At 47.1% G+C, this 16,257-nt stretch overlaps 1 protein-coding gene across 2 annotated transcripts in view; it reads right to left on the bottom strand.

Annotated features, from left to right (window-relative positions):
- The window catches only part of RNF213 (ring finger protein 213), a 520,350-nt gene extending 505,529 nt beyond the window's left edge, over positions 1-14,821 (bottom strand). Inside the window, exon 1 of one of the 2 annotated variants that reach the window (XM_040345008.1) lies at positions 14,765-14,821. The gene's annotated coding sequence lies outside the window, so the exon portion shown is untranslated. Of the gene's footprint in view, positions 1-777; positions 884-14,764 lie in introns of those variants that run through there. The other variant, XM_040345007.1, reaches the window with a different exon arrangement.
- Between the last annotated feature and the right edge of the window lie 1,436 nt (positions 14,822-16,257).

The following is a 16,257-nucleotide window of genomic DNA, read 5'->3' as shown; positions in this document are numbered from 1 at the left end:
ATTTTTTTTTTTGTTTGTTTTTTTGTTTTAATGTGAAAGATGATGTTACCCTGCAAGAATTGTGACAGAATCGTGATCTATCTTCTAAGCAAAAGAATTGCAATTCTCATTTTAGCCAGAATCGTGCAGCTCTATACCGTGCAACATAAAAAGTTGCAAAGACCACCATAGAGTCATTTTCTAGCAAAAAACAAATGATGATTTTTACATGTGTCAGAATTGGCCTGGGTGACAAGGGGTTAATTACCATGAGTAATATACAAATAATTATTATAAGCCTTGTGATCCTATCAGTCTGCTGCAGTGTGTCAGCTTGTATTTATATTGGCCGCTCTAAATGTAGCTTCTGACAGGCTGTGCAAGCAGGCCCGTATCTCCGGAACCATAAATGATAGACGTCCCATATTTTGACCAGTTGTGGGGTAGGTCTTCTCATGCCTACCCCCCAAATATGGGGTTTCTGTGACCTCTGGTCGTCGAGCTACAACCCCCCAAAGTCGATCATTTTTTTAGAATTTTTTTTATTTTTTTTATTTTTTTGGGCAAATGGGCCTATCTTGAGAAAGGGGCCTGGAGCTGCAGCTCCATCAGCCCCCTTGTTCATCCGGCCCTGCTTACTACAGGCTCATTTTTTAACATACCTCCTTACACACCCATGTAATCCATTGTGATTTAAACAATCTGTTGTTATATTTTATATTGTGAAAACAATAAAACATTTTTGAGCAAAGAAAGCATACCCACTTACAAAAATTTATCAGAAGTATGCCCACTTACCTTTCAATCTTCACCTTGGTTGGGGCACGCCGTTAAAGTGAAAAGAAATTCGTTTGAATCACCTCAGCCTGAGCTCACAGTAATGACTGAAATAAACAAGCTGTTCCTGCACTTTTATGTTAGAATTAGTTTCACTTTCATTTCTCAGCTCTACCCCACCCCTGGGGGAAGTTCCTCTAAGATACATTGATCTGAAATGAAAGTCTCAATGAAAAGGAACCTTGACTACTCTATATCAGTGTTTCCCAATTTGTATCACATTGCTGGTGTTTTCCAAATGATATCTGGTGCTTATGGCTTTTTATCAATACTCATTTGTGTACAAATCTTATAGGAATGATCGCATATACCTCTAAATAGAGCGGTCATCAGTCTCATTCCCAAAGGGCTGATGGGGAGGCACAGAACTAATGCCGAGTACACACGATCATTTTTCGGCATAAAAAAAACATAGTTTTTCAAAAACGTCATTTAAGGTTCTGAAAAACGACCAACATTTTTTTTCGACCATGCTGCATTTTTTAACGTCGTTTTAAACGTTGTCGTTTTTCGGGTTGTAAAAAATGATTTTATGTGGGCTAAAACGACAAAAGCAAAAAACACGCATGCTCAGAAGCAAGTTATGAGACGGGAGCGCTCCTTCTGGTAAAACTACCGTTCATAATGGAGTAAGCACATTCATCACGCTGTAACAGACAAAAAAGCGCGAATCGTCTTTTACTAACACGGAATCAGCTAAAGCAGCCCAAAGGTGATTGGAACTTCCCCTTTAAAGTGCCGTCGTACGTGTTGTACGTCACCGCGCTTTGCTAGATCATTTTTTAAAAACGATGGTGTGTAGGCAACATCGTTTAAATGATGAATTGGGAAAACATCGTTTTTTTTGTCATGCTGAAAAATTACGTTTTTTTTCATGCTGAAAAGATCGTGTGTACGCGGCATTAAAGCCACTACGTTTATAAAGAAGTTAAAGTGGAGGTTTTCACCTGGAAATGTTAATTTTTAACATTAGATTGATGCTCATTTTGTCAAGGGGAATCGGGTATTTTTTTTAAAAACTAAGCTGTACATACCGTTTTAGAGAGCGATCTTCTCCGCCGCTTCCAGGTATGGGCTGCGGGACTGGGCGTTCCTATTTGATTGACAGTCTTCCGACAGGCTTCCGACGGTCGAATCTATCGCGTCACAATTTTCTGAAAGTAGCTGACCGTCGGTGCGCAGGCGCCGTATAGAGCCGCACCGACGTTCGGCTTCTTTCGGCTACCCGTGACGCGATGTATGCGACTGTCGGAAGACTGTCAATCAAATAGGAACGCCCAGTCCCGAAGACCATACCCGGAAGCGGCGGAGAAGATCGCTCTCTAAAACGGTAAGTACTGCTTCGTTTTTAAAAAAACTACTTTTTTCGGGTGAACTCCCGCTTTAAAGCGGATGTCCGCTGAAAAAAAAATATTAAAAGCCAGCAGCTACAAATACTGCAGCTGCTGACTTTTAATATTAAGACACTTACCTGTCCTGGAGACCAGCGCCGTCCGCAGCAGAGGACGAGCGATCGCTCGTCACTCTGCTGCCCCCCGCCATCCTCGGTGAGGGAACCAGGAAGTGAAGCACTCCGGCTTCACTGACCGGTTCCCTACGGCGCTTGCGTCGCGCTACGCCTGCCGATTGGCTCCCACTGTGTACTGGGAGCCGAGTGTTCCCAGAAGACAACAGGGGGGGGGAGAAACGTGAGGCGACGTCATGCCCGCAGTCTGCCCGAGACTGTGTGGCCGGAAGTGGGTGCAAATACCTGTCTTTAGACAGATATCTGCACCCCCCTCCCCCCTGAAAGGTGTCAAATGTGACACCGGAGGGGGGGGGGGGGAGTGTTCCAATCAGCAGGAGTTCCACTTTATGGTAGAGCTCCGCTTTAAGAAAAAAAACCTGTAAGATTGTTGAATAAAATGCTCATATAGACTTCCGGTTCCGGCGCCGCATGGAGTAGCTGCTCCTCTCCTCGGCTCCCGCAGCACGACCTCATCCTGCCTGAAAAACCGGCCTGAAACGCCCAGCAGACCCCCCTCCACCTCCGGGGACACACCGCGGTCGTCATGGACCGATTCATTGAAAAATCGGGTGCTCGCACCCAAACGGCCCAGACGGCTCTCCCGCAAATCGAGGCCCCAGTCTCGGCCTACTCAGCAACACACGCGGCGGCGCCGCAAACGGCGATGGAGGTAAGCGGCAGCTCATCCTCCCCCCCTTCTCCACACACCTTGGGGACACCATTAGATGGGGATAATACCACAGAGCGCATAGCCCAGGCAGTGGCAGCTCTTTTAAACCCCATGATCACCGCGTCTGTAAAGAAGGCAGTGAATGCTGGGATGGCGCAGATCAAATCCCAGCTCAAGGAGCATGGCACCAGGATCAATGATCTGGAACACCGCTTATCTAATGCTGAGGATGAAATGTACCAAGCACAGGCCACCGAACATGCACAAGACAAAACGAATCAGTATATACTGCAAAAGCTGGATGATTTGGAGAATAGATCCAGAAGGAGTAACCTTCGTTTCGTAGGGGTCCGTGAATCACTTCAATCCGCCGCACTCGCAGATTTCAGCGCGCAGCGCATTCCAGAAGCCCTGGGCCATCCAGGCCCCTACACAGTAGAAAGAGCTCACCGCATGGGAGCGTTTAACTCTGACCGCAAAACACCTCGTCCTATCATCGCTAAATATTTAAACTACTCGGACAAGTCCCTTATACTGCAGAAGTTCAGACAAGCCCGGCAGGTACAAATTGATGGAATAAAGATCCTGATATTTGCTGACTACTCAATAGAGGTCTCGAAGAAGAGGAAAGCATTCCAGCAGGTATGCACGGAACTCTTTAAACAGCAAGTCAAATTTACTTTGGCCTTCCCGGCCATTCTTCGCCTCAGGGCCCCGAATGGCGATCAACTCTCGTTTCACGATCCCTCTGAGGCCGAAGCCTTCCTGCGCTCACACCACCCTGGTCGACAATCCCAGACCCCTTCGAAAGCCCCTCCACTCAACCGTCCCATGGACCAGAGAAGCCCGCGTAAGGACTCCCCTAAACGCTTCAGAGCCACGATCTCGGACCCCACCCGGATCACCCTGAACCTGACCTGATCCAGCCTAAGTGATATCTTGGCCTTTATTTGTCTTCCGACTGTACCGGAGGCATCGCCCCGGTCTCTTTTCTTTTTTGCTCTCTTTTTTGGGACTGTCCACGGTGACTCGCCCCGTTGGGGACACCTCGACCCCCCCTCCCCACCTGCACTTGAACTGACCCTCGGCGGTCGACCGGCCGAGGTACCCCCCTTTTTGCTTATTGTTTGCTTTTATTGATGCCCGTTAACTAGGCCTTGATTGCCCAACACACTGTCTTAATCCAGTTCTGCTCATCTAGCGTGAGTAGCAGTTGCACTGTACATGTTCTGGTTTCAATCTTTAATGCCATTGTGATGCTTTTATTTTATTTTTGCAAGCGCCTTCTGGCCTCACTGCGCACAGCATGGTGTTTCCCTCCCCTATTACGACTCTCCCTGGCCGCATGACAACGCCTACCCATTCGCGGGCTCCCAGGTATCATGCTGGCAGGGTCGTGACATGGGAGCCGGCTCTCGCAGTGATCCAATGCGGAAAAAAGTGAAGTTCCTACATTTATTGTTACTTTTGATGTTTTCGGTTTTGGTTTCCCCTCTCCCACTCCCTCGTTGCCTCCTTCCTCCCAGGCACTGGTATACACTTATGTCCTCCAACTCCACCCCCCCCCCCCCTGGCGCAAACAACGCTCCTCTCCTCGCTCCGGAGACCTCCCCACGAGCTAAACAACACCGCGGTAATATCTATGTAACGTCCCCTCAGACTCCCCCTTTTGCTGACTCCATAACATGAAAATAGTCTCTTGGAATGTAAAGGGCCTTAGATCCCCTAATAAGAGAATGAAGGTCCTCCGTCACCTCAAAAGACTTAAAACTGACATAGCACTCTTGCAGGAGACCCATTTGTCCACTCCCGATTTCCATCGCATGCAGAAACTATGGGTAGGTACAGTCCTGGGCTCAGACGCCATTGGCCGCAAAGCAGGGGTCCTACTGCTGATCCATAAAAATCTCCTGTGCACAGTCCTCGCGTTAAAGTCGGACACTCAAGGCCGTCTTATCAGCCCACGTAAAAATAGGAACCAAGGAATTGGTGATCTCCAATGTGTACGCCCCTAACAGCCCTGGTAAGACTTTCTATGGCGAATTGTCTGCTTGGCCATTACAAAACACGCACCTTCCCCATCTAGTTGGGGGTGGTTTTAATGACATTATACATCAGGTAGATGACAGATCCTCCCCTAAACGCCACAGGTCAGGGACCGACCCTCTCATCCCATCACTTTTCTCATCCACTATGGACTCTCTCCACCTCCGAGACCTTTGGCGCCTGCAACACCCCGCAGACAGGGAATTCACCTTCTACTCCAATCCCCACACCGTTTTCACTAGGATTGACTACTTCTTTGGCTCGGACGACTTAATCCCCTGTCAGGTACCGATATTTTAGACATTGCCATCTCAGACCATGCCCCGATCCTCATTCACCTTGACAACCTAGATCTACCTCCCACCCCCGGATTTGGCGTTACACCTCGTACCTTCACAATCTAGCTGACTTCCAACAATTTATGGAGAAGGCATGGTTAGAATATTCTTCAGCAAATGCCTCTCACCAACCTGATAACCCCAACCTCTTCTGGGACGCTGGCAAGGCGTTCCTCAGGGGTCAGATAATTTCTTATGCATTTTCCTTTCGCCAAAAACACCCTATCCAAATACAAACTAGCCAGTTCTCGACTGCACCAGGCCCAGAGGGCTTTATACTCCACCGACTCCCCAAGCGACAGAGAGGAATGGCTAGCAGCTAAGAGCTCTTTCGACACTTGGGCAGACACCCTTGAACCGATTAAGAAAGATAATTTAGACGCTACACTTCACAAGTTCGGAAATAAAACTGGCAAGCTACTCGCTAGACTCTGCAAGGGCTCTTTTCGTCCCACAAGGCCCCAAAGGCACCGTAAATACCACACCCCAAACGATAAATAAGGCAATGCTTCAATATTATTCAACCCTATATGCCCCAGACCCTATTGATAAGCAGGCGGCCGATGCCTTCCTAAAAAGTTTGGCCATTCCCACGGTCACCCCCTCCCAATTAGAGGCCCTTAACGCTCCCATAACCCTCTCCGAAGTATCATACACTATCCGCAAGCTTACCCCCTCCAAGGCCCAGGGTCCAGACGGATTCACGGGTGAATTTTACAAGACCCTTCAAAAAATAGTGGAACCCACCCTTCACAAGGTGTATGCTGGCATGTGGTCCGGTGGCCCTTATCTACCATCAGGGAATCAGGCCATCATCAAACTGCTATCGAAGAAGGGTAAGGACCCCCTAGAACCAGGTTCTTATAGACCCATCTCCCTTCTTAACCTGGATGTCAAGATCTTATCTAAAATCATAGCCAATCGACTCTCTGACATCATCCCCTCCCTAATCCATCCAGCACAATCGGGTTTTGTAAAGGGCAGAACGGCCACCCTAAATATACGGAAAGTTATGTTGGCCCTGGAACACGCTAAACAACATCCCAACGGCGATTTCGCTACCATTACATTGGACTCGGAGAAAGCCTTCGACAATGTCAGCTTCGATTGGCTTGCCTTGACCATGTCGAAGATGGGCTTCTCAGGTCCCTTCTGTCACCTCATTAGCGCCATGTACTCTACCCCTACGGCAAAATTGGTGGCCGCGGGCTTACTCTCGGACGAATTTCGTTTACATAAAGGCACCCACCAAGGCTGCCCCCTATCACCACTTTTATTTAACATTGCCCTAGAACCCTTATCCAGACACCTCACGCAGGTAGCACCCCTCCACGGTATACAAATCGGCACATATGATCTGCGCACCTCTCTCTTCGCGGACGACGTCCTAATTTTCTCAGCTGACCCCTCCTCCGATATGTCCACCATAAAACAGGTCTTCGACATATTCCAGTCCTGTTCGGGCCTCCAAATTAATTATGGCAAAAGCGAAATTCTCCCTTTAGGGACTAAACCTGCCCCCTCCTGGTCCCATAACTCCATCTTCTCTGTTGCTAGATCCCATATCACCTACCTTGGTATCTCAATTGGGAAAACTCCTTCCTCCTTATATTGCCTGAACTATCCCCCTCTGATTGCTAAAATATCTCAAGAACTGGTGAACTGGCTGGATCTGCCCCTTTCGCTTCTGGGAAGATGTCACCTCGTCAACATGGTCAGCTTTGCTCGGCTGTTGTACCCGATGCAAACTATTCCACTACTCCTCCGCCATAAAGATGTCAAACAAATTGAATCGGCCGTATCCAAATTCATATGGCGGGGAAGGAGACCACGCATAGCACTAAAGAAACTTTTTCTTCCCAGACGCGAGGGGGGTGTTCGTCTCCCAAGTGTTAGAACCTATAATTTAGCTTGCTTGATGAGAATTGGTTTAGATTGGATTGCGCAATCGTCACGTTATTCTAATTACCCCCTGGAATCTGCTATGGCACACCCTTTCTCCCTCACAGCCCTTCTCCACTGCAAATGGAAGTCGGTTCCGACCCTCTACCAACATAACCTACTACTAAGAGACACTGTTATTGCTTGGAGAGAAATCAGAAAAAGCCTTCGGCTTCCCCCTTTCATGTCTCGGCATGTACCAATCCAAGGAAACCCGAGCTTCCCCCCCGGTCTGGACCACAGGCCCTTCCAAATCTGGAGGGACAAAGGTCTCACAAAGTTCTCATCCCTATGTGACATTTCTTCTGGTCGCCCCTTACCCTTTGACTCTGTTGCTGCAACCTTTTCATTACCCCCCCTCCCATGTGTTCCACTTCTGGCAGCGTACCAACTACCTGAAAGCTGCCTGCAATGAAGCTGCAAAACGTTTTTCTCCCAACTTCTGACCAACTACTAGTGGAAGGCTCCTACAAAATTTCAGCCATCTACAAACCACTACTCCTTCAAACAACCCCTACTCTGCATTCCTCATCTGCAGCCAACTGGGGAAAGGACTTCCCAGATGATGACTTGGTCAACAAGATGATCCAGGGTTTCAACAAAGTCCAACGCCTGACCCCCAACGAAATCTGGAGAGGAACCCAATTGAAAATCCTCCACCGGGCTCACATACCCTTTCTACATTCCACAACGGATCAAACTGCTGCTAAATGCCCCATGTGTCACCAACAGAGTCCCTCCCTAACTTATCGTTTCTGGTCATGCTCGTACATATCCTCCTTCTGGGAACAGGTACTGGCCTACATCTTCGGAATCACCTTGCTAAAACTGCCCAAAGACCCCCTGCTCCTCATTTTTGGTTATTGGGACCCCCTACTGCTACAATGGTCCCGGCAGGCATGCCCATCTTCATCTGCTCCCCTGACTCCTGCAAGTGTCAACAAAGACTGGTCTCTGCTCTGCCTCCTTGTCGCAAAGGAGAGCCATCTTAAAAAATTGTACCTCTGCTCACTGTCCCTCTGTAACCCAAGTACAGCGTGAGCTCCTCCTCCTTCTCTACAAGGAACGTGCCACCACAGACTTCAACCGCGTTACCTCTAAATCTCGCTTTCTATCAACCTGGGGACCCTTCATGCGCTCTACTCCATCTCCAGAGGAATGCTCCAACTTCGAACACTACACCTTCTCCTACTTCAAATCTCCCCCACCATCCGTAACCAGGAGTGACAGTCTCCCATGAGGTTTCCTAGGCAACAATGCCACGATAAACCCCCCCCCCCCCCCCCCTGAGTGCCCCCCCCCCTCCCCCCCGAGGTTATCTTCTATAAAGAGTTGTATGTATTTATTTTGCTCCTGTAGTATTCTTAGGACTCTACTAAATTACAAGATCCACCCAGTTGCCTGATTGTTATAAGGTACTAACTGACCGATATCTCTGTGTATATGTTCCTTTCTTTTTACACGCTCATCTGGTAGGTCCTATGATGGTTCTTTGCATGGGTATCCGACATGCACATTTATCTACCCCCCCCCCCCCCTATACCCGCTATCAGCATACCCTCTTTATGCTTATACCCGTTTATTTTTTCAATTATTTCTTTCATTTATTTTCATTTAATGTATGTACTCTATTTGTACAATGCGGATGCATCCGCCACTATCCCGTCCCTTAGGCCCACGTACACACGACCAAACATGTATGCTGAAACTGGTCCGCGGGCCAGTTTCAGCATACATGTTTGGTCGTGTGTAGGAGCGAGCGGGCCGAATTCCAGCAAACATTTGCCCGCGGGGCCTTTTCCCAGCGGGCAAATATTCCTGGACGTGTTTTAAAACCGTCCGCTGGAATCCTGCCCGCTCGGACATGTACGGTCGTCAGTACAGACCTACCGTACATGTCCGAGCGCCCGCCGTCCCTCGCATGCGTCGAATGACTTCGACGCATGCGTAGAAGCCTTTAAATGGCAGGCCCGCCCACGTCGCCGCGTCATCGCCGCGGCGACAACGCGGACACGCCCCGCGTAGTGTTTACGCGCGGACTTCTGTACGATGGTTAGTACAACCATCGTACAGAAGCCCTCTGGCAGGCATGTACGGTGAAAACGGTCCGACGGACCGGTTTCACCGTACATGTTTGCTCGTGAGTACCCGGCCTTACTGTTATTTTTCTGTTTTTTACTTCCCCTTGTATGTCTTTGAAAATCAATAAAAATTATTTGAAAAAAAAAAAATGCTCATATATATTTCTATACATTGATATTATTTCTGTTTGTAGAAAGGCATGCATTATGGCTCGTTCAGTCCTGATTCACAAATGTGCAGGTTGCAGTTTGCATATTCCAGGTGCATTTTGCGTTTTTTTCAATACACATCTTTAAACCATTAAAGTCTATGGAACCAAAAACCATAAGGGCTCTTTCACACGGGGCGGATCAGTAATGATCCGCCCCGTGAACCTCCGCTTGCTCAGGGGGGATCGCTCCGTTGATCACCGCCGAGCCGGCGTATGACAGGGCGGTCCCCGCACACTGTCTTTTCTCCGCTCTCCCCTATGGGGGGGGATCGGATGAAAACGGACCGTATGTCCGTGTTCACCCGATCCAATCCGCAAACGGAAGGAAAAATAGGGGTTTCATCCGCTGACACCCGCGATCTCATAGAGACCAATGTATTTTCATCCGCACACGGATGGATGAAAAAGCGGACATACGGTCCGCAGGTGTGAAAGGGGCCTAAGGCTCTTTTCACACTAAGTGGACTCCGTCTCCTCTCTGCTCACTGAGCCGGGGGGGTGGTCGCTAGCCGATGTCTCCTATGGAGCGATCTGAAGTAAAAAAAGTTCAGTTTTCATCAGATCTTACCCGATCCGATATGGACGGATGGGGACATATCCCCATACGTCTGTTTTTAGCAGATCGGGTTGGATGTCAGCGGACAAGTCTCCGCTGACATCCGACGCTCCATAGAGATGCATGGAGCTGCCGTTCAGGTCCGCAATCAAAACTGACAGGCGGACCTGAACGGTCCGTCTGTGTGAAAGGGGCCTAAAACATGTCCCTTTCCATAAAATGCACAGATGTGAACTACATCCATAGGAAACAATGATAAATGGACTGTAGTGTTTCTGCAAAACTGAAAGCGCACAAAAAAATGCATAGGTGTGAGCCAGACCTTATGCCTTGTACACACGATCGGAATTTATGAATGAAAAAAGTCAGACGAAATTTTTTGATCAGAATTTTCGATTAAAAAAGTCAGACGGAATTTTTTCATCTGATATGCCGACCGTGTGTGGGCCCCATCAGACTTTTTTCCGTCGGAGTTTAGAAATGTAACATGTTTTATTTTTTTCCCGATGGAAATTCCAATCATCTGTGTCAAACTCCGACGGAGAAAAAAAACATGCATGCTCAGAATCAAGTAGACGCATGCTCGGAAGCATTGAACTTCATTTTTCTCGGCTCGTCTAAGTGTTTTACGTTACTGCGTTTTGGACGGTCGGAATTTGGTCTGATGGTGTGCATGCAAGACAGCTTGAACGGAATTCCGACAGAAAATTCCATCGGATTTTATCCCATCGGAAATTCCGATCGTGTGTACAGGGCATTACACTGTGGTCATTCAGACCATTATTTCTACACTTACAAGTGGATTCAATCTAAGCCCAGTCAAGAGCTTGTTCTAAAACAATGTACTGAGTTTTAAGCCGGGCATAAATGGTTCGAAGCTTGGCCCATTCAGCAGGGACTGGCCGAGATTGGAGCCATGTATGGACAGGTTAAATGGTTACTAAACCCTTGTGTTCTTTTTTTTTTAAATAACAAACATGTCATACTTACCTCCACTGTGCAGATCTTTTGCACAGAGTGGCCCGGATCCTCCTCTTCTGGCGTCCCTCAGCAGCGCTTGTGGCTCCTCCCTGCATCAGGAAACAACCTAGGAGAAGCGCTCTCCCAGGGTAGGCTCCCGAGTCCAGATTTTGTGTCCTTAGACACAGAAAGCCGGACTCGGGCCCATCCCCCACGGCGCCCGCGTCATTGGATTTGATTGACAGTAGCGGGAGCCAATGGCTGCACTGCTATCAATCTATCCAATCAAGAGACAAGACCCCAGCCAGAGAGGGTGTGCGCATCTCCGGCATGGGAACGAACGGGCTCAGTTTTTTCACCTTAATGCATAGGATGAAAAAACACAAGGGTTTACAACCCCTTTAATTGTTCCCAAGTTAATGGATCTATCAACTTTTGGACAACCAGCCTGTAAGATTTTTCATGGCAATAGTCACTGTGTGTTCTCCCAGCTGCGACAACTCTCCCCACTGGGAGAACACTGACTATTGGACTGTTGGGAGAAATCAAGCGATTTTCTTTCCTGCAACTGAAAAGCACTCCATCTATAGCCACCTTAAAGTGATTGTAAAGGCTTGTTTTTTTTTCTTTTGCAGTGGATTTGCACAGAGCAGTCTGTATCCTCTTCTGTGCTCCTGTCCCCTCCCTCCTATTCAGTACCCCCACAGCAAGCCTCTTGCTATGAGGGCACCCAAGCCAAGTCACAGCTCCCTTGTCCATTCAGACACGGAGCCCCGACCTGGCCCTGCCCCCCCTGATTGGCTAGCTGACTTTGACAGCAGCTGGAGCTAATGGTGCCACTGCGGTGTCTCAGCAATCAGGAAGGAGAATCTTGGAGGCCTGAGACACTTGTGGACATCGCTGGACAGATAGGGACCTCAGGTAAGTGTTAGGGGGGGGGGCTGCTGCACACACTAGGTTTTTTTTTTATCTTAAAGGGACACTAAAAGTTCCCATTTAAAAAATAAAAATAAATAACAAACATGTTATACTTATCTCCAGCTCGTTTTGCACACAGTGGCCCTGATCCGGATCCTTTGGGGTCCCTCGGCAGCTGTTTCAGCGCCTCCCTGCAAGAACCAACCCCCTTCATGGGAGCTGTCTCCCATGGGGGTTAGTTCTTGTGGGTGCGCTCCTGTGATACAGCCGCAGACTGTATCACTTGACCCCGCCCTCCGAGTATAGGATGCCCCTTTAATGCATAGAATGCATTAAGATAAAAGAAAACTTCTGCCTTGGCTCTGCAGTCCAGCTATCAGTTCTTCTTGACTCAATACAGTGTGAACGATGAAATGATTTTCACTACTTTTTAGCACTATGTGGAAACTTTCAAGTAAAATAGCCTACAGCAAAACAGGAAGTTTTGTTTATCCTTCCCTCCCCCCTCCCCCCTCCCCCTCTTCTCTGGATTTTTTTTCTTTTTTTAGTTATTACATTTTTTTATTGGATAGATATTAAAGCAGAAAGTAAAAAATATAGTTAATTTTTTTAAATTGTCGCTCTTTTTTTGTTTATAATGCAAAAAATAAAGACCGCAGACGTGATCAACTACCGCCAAAAGACAGCTCTATTTGTGGGGGTAAAAAAAAAGCACATTTTATTTGGGTACATCAACGCTTTAACTGACAATTGCGTAGTCGTGCAAAGTTGTACCCAAACAACATTGACGTTCTTTTACCACAAATAGAGCTTTGTTTACATAGGCATCTCCATGTTCTGCCTCTCTGTGACATGATCGCAGGCCGCCGGTGAACATCAAGTTTGCCGGGCCCGGGTGATTAGTCACGGAGAGCTTGCGGCACTGCATTTTAAAGTGGTCGTACCTGTACGCCCATTTGCCCACCGCTGCCATTGTGCCAACATATATCAGCATGCAGCGGTCGGCAAGTGGTTAAAGCGGAACTGCAGTCTGCTCACATAATTTGTAATAAAAACATCTTTGCCATTCTGAAGCTTCCCTCCAACCACTTTGCATAATATTTTATATATACTGTGATTCTGTACTTGCCAAATATGCTGCAGAAATCTCCCTCCACTGAGTCTGGCTGCATCCATTTTAACTGTGGGCAGCTGAAGCTGCTGCCTGTTCACTTCCTGGATTTACACAGATGCACGCCTCCAGCTCTGATTGGCCCGCTTATGACTAATTTCTGTCAAACTCTCACGAAAGTGAGAGAGAGAGCTGTGCATTATGTCATAAGCCTAGGCTTTTTACCAGACAAGAAACAGGAAGTGGGCTGTATGAGGTATTTACTCGTAGAAAAAAAAATGGTTGAAAAACTTACTGAAGTTCCGCTTGCAGCCAAAAGCAGCGGCTGTAAAAAAAAGTCCAGTGTGCATGAGGCCTAAAGTGAGTAGACAGGCTCTTGATTGTAAAAGAGACATTCAAAGTCTCTTTTGCAATAAACATACCTGCTAGTTCGCAATCCTCTGCAGAATCTACTACTGTACACCGAGTTGCACATGCACAGCCCACTTTATATTTCCTGCACAGTGACAGCGTGCCAGAATCAGTGACTCTAATGCATGTCGTCAACCCACACCCTCCAATCAAGACAGCCAGCGACCAGAAAAAGTAGAGAAGGTGCCAGAGCCGGCGAGGGACCTTGCAGATAAAGATGGGCTTGAGCGTGTTTGAAATCCCATGTACGTGATCCCGCCAGGAAGCTGACACTGCACGCGGCTAATTACAGGCTGTGAGACATTTCCCAGTCTGCAGCTGCAGAGATCGGGGAATGGCTCACTGCCTGTGATTAGCTGTGTGCAGTGTCGGCTTCCTGGAGGGATCAGGCACATGGGACATGCCCGAGCCCATCTCTACCAAGGATGAGCTCAGGCGTGTTCGCACAGCCCACGTGTAGAGCCTGCCAGGAGGTCAGCACTGCGCTAATCACAGGCAGAGCGACATTAACCGATCTCTGCAGCCGCACATCGGGACAATGTCTCACTGCCTGTGATTAGCGCAGCACGTTGCCAACTTCCTGGGGGAGGACCTGTGTAAGTTCAGCTTACAGATTTTTCTGTAAAGGTGAACTTACCCTATAATGGGAACTTTTGTCAGGCGCAAACTCAACATACCAAATCAAAACTAGTGTGCCACAAAGCAACACGTACGTAAGGTAAACAGCAATAGTGGCCACCGCTACCACGGCGCAAACTGCAGCTGTCAGTGTGAATGAGGCCTCAAAGCACTATATCACACTACTGACAGTAAAAACTTACGTGGTGAGCGGGATGATGCGTTTCCAGGAAATGCTGATGCACAAATTATGATGATCACATGACTGGACTTTGAACAGAAGTGATGTCGGTATGTGAGAGTTATACACAAGCACTATGTTTGCATTGTGGGCATGTCCAGCAATATAGTGCAAACACAGATCTGCTGTAGTTGGAAAGATATGCTGCTATTTGTATAGTTTAACACAGACTGCCAAAGACACACAACACTGCATTTCATCACACAAAGACAGAAATACACACTGAGATCTGAGGAGTGCACATTTACAGCCCAAAATATCTTCTACCAGATCGACCTGATCAGTTATTAGTGACATATAACAGGACAGATTAGATGCACACTAACAAATCCACCCACCAGCCTATAGAAAATGCGCAGCATCCAGCTAGCAACACTTCCGTCTTCACATGGAGGGGAATAGCAGTGGATCAGGTGATCATGAAGCAACCAATCAGCACTGAATATGTAAATTTATTGTTCAGTGGTAATCCTTTTATATTAAAGGGACATAAGTTTCCAAACTGTATGAGCCGACTTGGGAAATTTACAAATATATAAAATACATACACATAATATATTTAGGGAATACTCTGCAGCCTTGATGGCAATATTATTCAAGAGCAAACCCAGCATATTTTTTCTTCTTTATTTTGATGGAGCAGGAAAGGATAGGCTTCTATATCAGTGGTCATACATACAGTGTTTGTAGTTTGTAAACCTTACACCCCTTCCATACAGGGCATTTTCACCCCCTTCCTGCCCAGACCAATTTTTAGTTTTCAGCGCTGTTGCACTTTGAATGACAATTGCGTGGTCATGCAACATTGTACCCAAACTAAATCTTTATGTTTTTTTCCCCCCACAAATAGAGCTTTCGTTTGGTGGTATTTGATCATCTCTGCATTTTTTATTTTTTGCGCTATAAACAAAAGAGGAGCGACAATTTTTAAAAAACACAATATTTTTTACCTTTTTATTTAATAAATATCACAATTTTTTTTAAAAAAAATCATTTTTTTTCCTCAGTTTAGGCCGATACGTATTCTTCTACATATTTTTGGTAAAAAAAAAAAATCGCAATAATCGTATATTGATTGGTTTGCGCCAGAGCTTTTTTTCTCAGAAAATAGGTGCAGGAACTCAACCACGACCCTGTTCAGATTTCACAAACAGTAAAAGGGTCTTAAAGGGGCATTAAATACCAGAATTGCATTACACACAGAGTGCAGAGTTCAGGGGGGTTACACACAGAGTGCAGAGCTGTCACTTGTAAACACAGAAACCAGACTTCTGTGTTTTCAAGTGATTGTGGTGAGCAGGCACCAAAGGGTCAAAAGGTGGTGGAACTGAGTTCCCCCAAGTTCCCCCTGAAAAAAAGCCCTGGTTTGCGCAAAAGTTATAGCATCTACAAAATAGGTGATAGATGTATGGCATTTTTATTTTATTAATTTTTTTACTAGTATTGGCGGTGATTTGCGATTTTTTACTGTGACCGTGACATTGCGGCGAACACATCGGACACTTCTGACACGTTTTTTGGGACCATTCACATTTATACAGCGATTAATGCTATAAATATGCATTGATTACTGTGTAAATGTGACTTGCAGGGAAGGGGTTAACCACTAGGGGGCGTTGAAGGGGTTAATATGTTCCCTAAGGCGTGTTCAAACTGTAGAAGGGAGGGGACTCTCAAGGGGAGGAGACCAATGTGTGTTCCCACTGTACTGGGAACACACATTGGTCTCCTCACCGCTGACAGGAGGTGGATCTGTGTGTTTACACACACAGATCCACACTCCTGCCGTGATTACCGACAATCACGGGCACCCGGCGGCAATCGCGGCCGC

Source organism: Rana temporaria, chromosome 3, assembly GCF_905171775.1.
Source record: "Rana temporaria chromosome 3, aRanTem1.1, whole genome shotgun sequence".
Lineage (NCBI taxonomy): Eukaryota > Metazoa > Chordata > Amphibia > Anura > Ranidae > Rana > Rana temporaria.
The sequence above is the reverse complement of the archived record's forward strand: the minus strand, read 5'-3'. Positions and strand labels throughout refer to the sequence as shown.